A 9,842-nucleotide genomic window follows, 5' to 3' on the forward strand; every position below is an offset into this window, starting at 1 on the left:
TTCACTGTAGATTTCATTGTAGTTTAACTTGACATACTCAGGTTGGTGAACTTTGTCTCTAATATGATTTTTAGCTAAAATAATGACTCTTCACCTTTAGAAATGTAAAAGTACAGTTTATCACAGGCAGGTATTTAAATGATCCCTAAATTCTGTCTAGGTTTAAAAGTCTGTGTACCAGTTCATCTCACTGTTACTCAGTTTCTGTAAAACAGATACAAGGTAAACTTTATACTTTAAAAAAAAAACAAGGGAGAAGCAGCTAACTGAAAAAGTTTACATTCATCATTGTTAATGGAAAAATAAAGTATGTATTTATCAATTTAGTATTCCATAATCATAATCATAGCTACTGTGTACCACTCATTATTCTAAGTATTTTACTAAGACACATTGTGTTTCTAGAGGACAAATCTTAAGAGCATGTCTTGGTTGAGTTCAGTAATCCTCCAACTGCAAATTCCTTCTTTGCTTTTTCATTTTTGGGCAAGAGTAATAATCTTTAGTTTCAGTTTGTCAGTAGTCACTCCCAGGAGTTAACAAGAAAAATGGGACTTGGTAATTGAGAATAGAAATATTAAAACTGACAACACTTTTGCCATAAAAATCTTTTTTTTTTTTTTAAGATTTATTTATGTATGTATTTATTTATTTATTTATTTATTCATTCATTAGAGAGAGAGAGAGAGACAGAGACAGAGACACAGGAGGAGGGAGAAGCAGGCTCCATGCAGGGAGCCCGACGTGGGACTCGATCCCAGGACTCTAGGATCGCGCCCCGGGCCAAAGGCAGGCGCTAAACCGCTGAGCCACCCAGGGATCCCCCATAAAAATCTTTTAATTTATTTATTCATGAGAGACACAGGAAAGCAGAGACACAGGGAGAAGCAGGCTCCCTGGGGGGGTAGGGGGAGCCTGATGCGGGCTCTATCCCAGGATCCTGGGATCACAACCTGAGCTGAAGACAGACGCTCAACCACTGAGCCACCGCGGTGCCACCCCTCCCTTTTTAAAAATTGAAATATTTTTATGTTCAAAGAGCTGGCATTAAGGTAGGCATCTTGGATGACCCATTCAGGGAGGTACACTTAATCCAACTTACTGAAGCCTGCATCCTTTTACTGATGGAGATCCTGGTGGCACACACTGAGGCCGCGTTTCTGGATCAGGCCATCCCCGTTTGAGCAGGTGTGGCAAGAATGGGACTCCCTGGCTGAGTTCTCTTGGCTCCCATAGAGCTGCTGGTGACCTGTCTTGCTTTCTCGGCTGCAAGGAGGCAAAAAGCTTGCCATAAAATCTTCTAAAAGGAAGATGAAGGGCCTTTGGATCCCCTTCCGTGAGGCTGCTCAGGGGAGTGAATGTTGTGTCCTATGTAAGGGGGCTTTGAGCTGTCTACAGGTAAAGCAGAGTCTGAATTTAGAGGGAGAGGTTTGAGGACTACCTAATTGGCCGGATTGGTGGGGTAGGTTAAATGATTTCACCTTTGTTTTGAAAGTTAACTCCTAACACTCGAACATGGGGATAGAGGGCCAAACCCAGTAGTAAAAAACGCCATCCTTGGGTGTGTCATCCACAAGTGAACATGCTTTATGCTTTGTAAGCCTCTCCTGGATGCCAGAGAAGAGAGATCGTGGGAAATTTCTGAGAAGCACAAGATAGTAAATGTCCTCCAACCACTTACTCATCCACTACATGTAAAATGTCAGGTTTAACTAGAGAAGTATTATTCTAATTTTATTTTAGGTAAACTTTTTTTTTTTTTTTCAAAAGGTCTTTGGAAAACAATCCAATCATGAAATGGGCAAAAGACATGAACAGAAATCCCACAGAGGAAGACATAGACATGGCCAACACACACATGAGAAAATGCTCTGCATCACTTGCCATCAGGGAAATACAAATCAAAACCACCATGAGATCCCACCTCACCCCAGTGAGAATGGGGAAAATTAACAAGGCAGGAAACCACAAATGTTGGAGAGGATGCGGAGGAAGGGGAACCCTCCTGCACTGTTGGTGGGAATGTGAACTGGTGCAGCCACTCTGGAAAACTGTGTGGAGGCTCCTCAAAGAATTAAAAATAGAGCTGCCCTACGACCCAGCAATTGCACTGCTGGGTATTTACCCCAAAGATACAGATGCAGTGAAACACCGGGACACCTGCACCCCGATGTTTATAGCAGCAATGGCCACAATAGCCAAACTGTGGAAGGAGCCTCAGTGTCCATCGACAGATGATGGATAGAGAAGCTGTGGTCTATATTCCTCAGCCATTAGAAATGACAAATACCCACCATTTGCTTCAACGTGGATGGACCTGGGAGGTATTATGATGAGTGAAATAAGTCAATCGGAAAAGGACAAACATTATATGGTCTCATTCATTTGGGGAATATAAAAATTAGTGAAAGGGAATAAAGGGAAAGGAGAGAAATTGAGTGAAAATATCAGTGAGGGAGACAGAACATGAGAGACTCCTAACTCTGGCAAACAGGAGGTAGTGGAAGGGGAGGTAGGTGGGGGGGTTAGGGTGACTGGGTGATGGGCACTGAGGGGGGCACTTGGCGGGATGAGCACTGGGTGTTATGCTATATGTTGGCAAATTGAACTCCAATAAAAAACAAAACAAAACAAAACAAAACAAAAGATCTTTGGAAAATTTAGTTGCAAACTCAGTCCCTCCTTTCCTCTACAAGTAGTGCTGATAACGTGATCCCAAATTTCTCCTGTTCAGGGCATTTTGCAGGACCTTATCCTACAAGGCTGGAGGGGAATCATCCTTGCCCTTCAGTTTTCAAGCTTCGGAACCATGAATGCTTCTAGACTTACGTGTGTGACAAATCTAGCTGAAGTTCATAAAAGCTACTTTGCAAGTAGATCTGGATCCCTTATGAAGAATGTGATTTCAATACATTTCTAAGGAAAGTCTCTAAATTTAAGTTGTACTTTTAGAAAGCACCCACTAGGGGCCTGGGTGACTCACTGGTTGAGTGTCTGCCTCTGGCTCAGGGGGTGATCCTGATCCTCGAGTCCCGGGATCAGGTCCTGCGTCGGGCTCCCTGCATGGAGCCTGCTTCTCCCTCTGCCTGTGTCTCTGCCTCTCTCTCTCTGTCTCTCATGAATAAATAAATGAAATCTTAAAAAAACACTCACTAAACTATGATGGGCTGGAATGTAGAAAATAAAACACAAACTTCTGCAGTTCCATATGAAATTGCTTGAAAGTTGGAGCCAACCTCTAGATAATTTTAATTTGCCACATAAGGGCCAATAAATACCGTGTACGTTCAGTGCATGGGCAAGAGGAACATGGGTGTGAGGACGTTGTCAAAGTAGCATGTGACCAAGAGCATCCAGTGACCCTGTGGAGGACAGTCTTTTTGACTAATGTCTGGCTGACATAGAGAAGACGGTCGTTATGACCATAAGGAAGTTGGAGAATCCAGTAGCGCGAGTACTTGAGCTTGGCCTGGCACCACAGCTGGCCTTAAAGTCATTGCTTTGACATTCTGACATCCTTTCCCACCACTTCCCACTCGCTCGTTCCCTGGGCCCAAAGTATAAAATCGAGCTGGAAATGCATGACTCTGTTACACGGGCCCTTTCTTTTCAGTCCATACCATTTTCACGAAATGCGTATATAAAGCAGGGGGCCGTATTCTCAAAGTGTTTTACGTGGTTACGAGGAAGGGAACCGTTACTAGACGCTCCCAAGTAAGAATGGAACAGATCAGGGCTGTTTCTGTGGATGTTCACATGTTCTAGATCCTGGCCAGCAGGTGGTGTGGTAATCCCGCTCCCTAGGTAAGTAGGGAGCCAAGTGCCTTTGTGGGAACATGGGTTCTCCCTATATGGGGAGGAGACGTATAAGGCAAAAGATTGCAGTGAAAACCGACTTTACGAGGCCTCTGAGAGCTCTGGCAGCCTATGAACGTGGTCACAGAAGCTAGCTCACCTTGTCCCTTAGGACGTGAAGGGTTTGACCCGTGAACAGTTCACCTATGATGCCAACGTATGGATGCTTGAGCTGTTTAGATTTACTGAAAAGGGGGACAGTTGTAGCATTGCCATAGATAAAGCATTTAAAGACTTCTATTGCTCCCCTCTTTTTAAAAAAGTTAAAATTAAAAAAAAAAAAAAAAAAAAAGGGATCCCTGGGTGGCGCAGCGGTTTGGTGCCTGCCTTTGGCCCAGGGCGCGATCCTGGAGACCCGGGATCGAATCCCACGTCGGGCTCCCGGTGCATGGAGCCTGCTTCTCCCTCTGCCTGTGTCTCTGCCTCTCTCTCTCTCTCTCTCTGTAACTATCATAAATAAATAATAATAAAAAAAATTAAAAAAAAAAAACGTTTACTTATTCGTGGGAAACCAGAGAGGCAGAGACACAGGCAGAGGGAGCCCGATGGGAGACTTGACCCCAGGACCCCGGGGTCACAACACAACACAGGCACTAAACCACTGAGCCTCCTAGGAGTCCCCGTGCCAACCGTTTGAAACTCAGTTTTGTTTTGCTTTTGTAAGGTTAAAGGTCTGATGATGATTTAAAGTCATGTCTAACTTTTCACATTCTTTTTTCTTTTTGAAGATTGTATTTATCGATTCCTGAGAGACACAGAGACACAGGCAGAGGAGAAGCAGGCTCTTGTGTGAGGAGCCCAATGCAGGACTCGATCTCAGGACCCTGGGATCACGCCCTGAGCCGGAGGCAGATGCTCAACTGCTGAGCTACCCGGGCGTCCCTAATTGGCCTCTTCTTGCTGCTCTTTTCTTCCCCTTTTCTGTGACGGGAACAGATGCCCTGCAGAGTCAAGGGAATCTTACTATGCATCTTGACCCTTCATAGGATGTGGACATTTTTCCCACTTGGGGGAACCAGCTCACAGCTGGGGGGTGCCCGCAGAGGAGGCCCAGCTGGCAGCATGCAGGTAACATCTGTGTCCCTAAGCCCACTTGGTGTTCTCCTCTCTTCAGTTGACCCATGTCATCTCTCGAAACCTCATTTTGTAAATCCCCTCCACATCGTCTCCTAGGACCCAGAGCTGAGGCTTTCAACTTTGGCTGACTGTCAGGGCCCTTGGAAGCCACGGTTTTCTCTAGAATACCAGGAATGACTATTAGATTAAATCTCATCTTGCAAACTAACAAGTTTTTCTTCCCCCAGGAGAAAACTGACACAGTCCCAAATGGTGACCCCAAGCACACAGGCTCCTGAAAAAGGACACAGGTTCGGCGTTGGTAGTGGCTGCTTTCCACTAACACTCGTCCTCGGTCAGGCGTCTGGCTGCCTGTTGGTGCCCACTGGCAACGGAAGACTAACAGTCCCCAGAAAAGTTTCTGGGAGAAAAGCAATTAAGGAAATTAAAAACATTAACGTGTTCCCCCTTCAAACGAGGAAGAACTCCATTATTTGTCCATCCTGTATTAAAATCATCAAATGAGCTAGTGAGTGTGTTCAAATGGGTTTTGCAGAGGAGATGAGTAACGAGGTCACCGAACGCTGGAGAAGAATATTTCTAAGCAGAGCGGTGGCCTGGCTTTGTGCAGACACGTTCTCTGTGTAGGTCATTGCTCGGCGTCTACGCAGCAGGGCGCCGGGTCAGTCAGGCCAGAGGTAGTCGTCGGTGGGCGATCGGTTAACAAGACAAACACAGGAAAATAAAATCAGCTCATCATCCTCGGCTACCCGGCCCCGCGGCGAGGGAGGCCCGGCTCGCAGGGGCTGGAAAACGGGCTTCCACCGGGTGCGCGTGTTCAGGGGCTGCAGGAGCGAGCCCGACGGTGGGGCCGAGCGCGGCTCCGCGGGACTCGCACCCGCATCCTTTCTTCCCCAAGGTCTGGGAGAGGCCAGGGGGCAGGCGGCTCGGGAGAGGTGGGGTTAGAGGCAGTGCTGCCGCCCGCTCTCGGGGCCTGAGGACGGTAGGTAGGACGCGGGGTCTGTCCGGCCAGGAGAGGCCGTGGACACGACGTCGTCGCCGCTTGGGCAATCGGGCCGCGCCTCTCGGGCCCAGGCCAGCCCCAGGAGGGGGCCTGCTCCCCGCGGGCCCAGAGCCGGCCCTCCCTGCTCGGCCGCTCGGTCTCCAGACCTCTTCGCGGAGCTCGGGGCGCCTTCGGGCTCTCACTCTGAGAAAACCGGTTCCTGGTACAAAAGTCACTCCCTGTGTCTGGGGACTGGCATTTTTTCCCAGTTACTTGTCATCTCCCTTTTGTGACAAAGCCTCACAGACCAACAAGACATAGAGCTTTCAAGTTATCTGGGTCAGGGCCTCCTCTGTTTTCCCATCGAGTCTCGGGCACAAGGGAAAGTCCTCACTGAGTGTCAGGGGGGTGACTCCGCTGCTCGTGGGCCTCAGTTCCATGGGTCCACCATTTCGTTACTTTAGGAAAACTGCAGCCTGTTTCCCACCCAAACCCAATGTGACATCTGATCTATATGATACATTGCTCGAATGTCCGCCTACACCGCACATACAGACTCTGACGCCCAGTTTCGGTGTGTGGAGCCCCCGCCCCCTCACCAATACTCGGGCACCAGCTGGACACCCTACAGTCGACGCCAACACCATCTACTAAGAGGGGGATCACCTCTCGCGGGGTAAGTGCTCAGGCCCACAGGCTCCTCCTCTGCCACTTCACATGCCACTGGGCACCCGGGGTGTCACCTGTGCTTCTGATCCTCCGGCCGGAAACCAGAGGTTCCCACGACCCGTCCTTGGGTTCTATTAACTTGCTAGAGGGACTCACAGAACTTGGAGGAACATCTTATCCGCTACGTGGCTGGTTTATAAGAGCACGTAAGTCGGGGACCAGCCAGGTGTAGGAGAGGCGGAGGGCAAGGTCCCGGAGAGGCCGAGGAGCTCCATGCCCTCCCTCCTGCAGCACTCACACCGGCCCGGGTGCTCGCTCGCCCAGAAGCTCTGGAACCTGTCCTTCGGGTTCCTATGGAGGCGTAATTACGACCACGACCACGACGCAGTTGATTAAATCATTTGGCCACACGCCGCCTTGATTTAACCTCCGCCTTCTCCCCTGCCCAGAGGTCAGCAGGGTGGAGCTGAAAGTTCCAGCTTCCAAAGCACACAGTTGGGTCTCCTAGCAACCAGCCTCCCTTCCGTAGCAATCAGGAGCCCCAGGTGTCTCTCACTGGAAGATGCGGGCGGCGGCCCCAGATCCAGCCCTGGCTGCGGTCCAGATCCTGCGGGGGCCTCCTGGGGAAATAGGCGCGTTTGTGTAGGGCTTGGAATTGGGTAGATGCCTCCTAACTTCAAGAGCTCCTCCGACCCAGCCTCACCCAGTCTCCCCCAGCCTCCTCCGAGGCCTGCCTGGTTTGGCCAAAAGTCTCATCATTAACCTAACAGAAGAGACCTCCAGAGCTGGCCATCCCTTCCTAGATCTCTAGGGTTTGGGGAGCTCTGTGCCAGAGATGGGGAGGAAAACCAAATACGTACGTATCTCTTATTATAGATCACAACCTCCGGGTGCCTGGGTGGCTCAGTCGTTTGAGCGTCCGACTTCGGCTCAGGTCACAGTCTCAAGGTCTTGGGATGGAGCCCCCCAGCCCGTGTGGAGAGTCTGCTTGTCCCTTTCCCTCTGCGTCCTCCCACCCCCATGCTCTCTCTGTCTTTCTCAAATAAAATCTTTTTTAAAAAAAATCACAATACCACAGCAAATGTGATCTTTTATGACAGGTCTGCAATTTTTTGTGGGTGTCTCCATATCTTAAATTTGTTTCCCTCAAGTAAAGGAGTTTTTCTAAATTTCATCTTTTGGAGGACAAGGTCTATAGACTCATCGACTGAAGTGTTATCAAAAAATAAAAGTTGAATTATATAAAGGTAATACTTTGGAAAGAACTTTCCCCTGGTCCAGAGATTGATTATAAACAAGTTCTGGAGGCCAACAGGGCCGGGTCAGGATCTGCGTGCTGACTGGTATTTCTTACCCTTACCCCTTACCCTTTCTGGGCTAAAGATGAACTGGGAAGATCAAGTGAAAGCAGAGGGAGGAGCGCTGCGCTGGGCTCCACGTTGGGCATGGAACCTACTTGGAAAAAAAAAAAAAGAAAGCAAAGCAAACTGTCCTGGTCCTTTCTGGAATGAGAACTGCTGGAGCCAAGAGCTCAGGGGTCTAGTCTCAGGGCTGTAGCCACTCTAGGCTTCCCTCTTGGTCCTGCTCGCCCACCTCGGAGGTACACTTATGCCAGGCAGGTATTTGGCCAAACTGGGATTCACTGCTTCCCTTCCATGATTACCTTATTTGGGGGAAAGGATACATTTATCTCCATACCCCCTAGTGCTCAGTACCCAGGAGGTACCCAGATGAAGAAACAGAGTGTATAATTCTTGGATCACTGCTAACACTATTTCTAAGACTGTTCAGAGCGACCAAACAGAATGGGACCAGAAATCCAGAAAATGAGCGACGCTGGCTGTAGAAGGCCTTAATGACTACACCAGCATGTTTGCTAGAGCACAAGTAGTCTGTGTCAACCCTTCAAAATACACTTTTGGCACTTACTCTTAATTAAGGAAAGCGATTACCGCCCCCAGCCCCCTCACACCACTTTCCTTTCTCTCCTGGCTAACCAAAGTACCCATCCTTGAATAGTTGGAACAGCAAAGCACAGCCCGCTTGACAGATAAGAATCACAAATGACAAATTGTTGGAGTGCTGAGTGTAAAGTTTTAATGTCAATGTATAAAGAGTGATGAATGAGTAGAGCTCATAGGTCTTTAAAAGAAGTTTTAAAATTCTGATACTTTATTTATTTTTAAAAGATTTTATTTATCCATGAGAGACACACACACACAGAGAGAGAGAGGCAGAGACACAGGCAGAGGGAGAAGCAGGCTCCATGCAGGGAGCCCGATGTGGGACTCGATCCCAGGACTCCGGGGTCTCGCCCTGGGCAGAAGGCAGATGCTCAGCTGCTGAACCACCAAGGGATCCCCCAAGTTCTGATACTTTTAAAAAAAGATTTATTTGGCAGAGAGAGTGGAAGAGCACAGGCAGGGGGAGCGGCAGGCAGAGGGAGATGGAGAAGCAGGGAGCCTGATGCGGGGCTGACCCCAGGACCCCATGGGAGGGCAGATGCTTCACCGACTGGGCTGCCCGCACGCCCCAAGTTTTGATACATATTTTAAACCATTCTGATTAAGATGACTCAGACCTTTAGGAAATGAGTAAAGCAGAAGCGATGACCACAAATCGGGCAAATAAAAAGTGGTGACCTTAAAATCGTGAGGAGTTCTCCAAAAACAAAACGAAAAATCTTGTCCTATCAGGAAACAGACACTCCAGCCGATCACCAAGAGCGAAACATGCACTGGTCACTGTGTTCAAAGTGTCTCAGGACCCATGCCCTCATTTTGCTGAAAACCCTGCTCTTTGCTGGGAACACCCAGAGCCCTGGCCTGGGGGAGCCACTGCCGGGACGTGGCTGGGACTGCACGGTAGCTACACCTCTGCACCTGGGCGGTGGCCTGCAAGCTGGGGGTGCAGCAGGGGCCGAGCTGGGTGGCCTGCATGACAGGGAGAGGCCAGGGCCTTTGGGTTGACTTGCCCACGTGCAAAGGTTAGTAGAAGTTTCAGTATTTTTATTTATTTTTTAGTTATTTAGTTTTAAAGATGTATTTATCCATAAGAGACACAGAGAGAGGCAGAGACGCAGGCAGAGGGAGAAGCAGGCTCCATGCAGGGAGCCCGACGTGGGACTCGATCCCAGGACCCCGGGATCATGACCTGGGCCAAAGGCAGATGCTCAACCACTGAGCCTCCCAGGCATCCCGAAGTTTCAGTATTTCTAAAGGGCTCCGTTTCTTCCGTCGTATTTTCAATCACAGGGAAA

Source organism: Vulpes lagopus, chromosome 22 (genome assembly GCF_018345385.1).
Source record: "Vulpes lagopus strain Blue_001 chromosome 22, ASM1834538v1, whole genome shotgun sequence".
NCBI classification, from domain to species: domain Eukaryota; kingdom Metazoa; phylum Chordata; class Mammalia; order Carnivora; family Canidae; genus Vulpes; species Vulpes lagopus.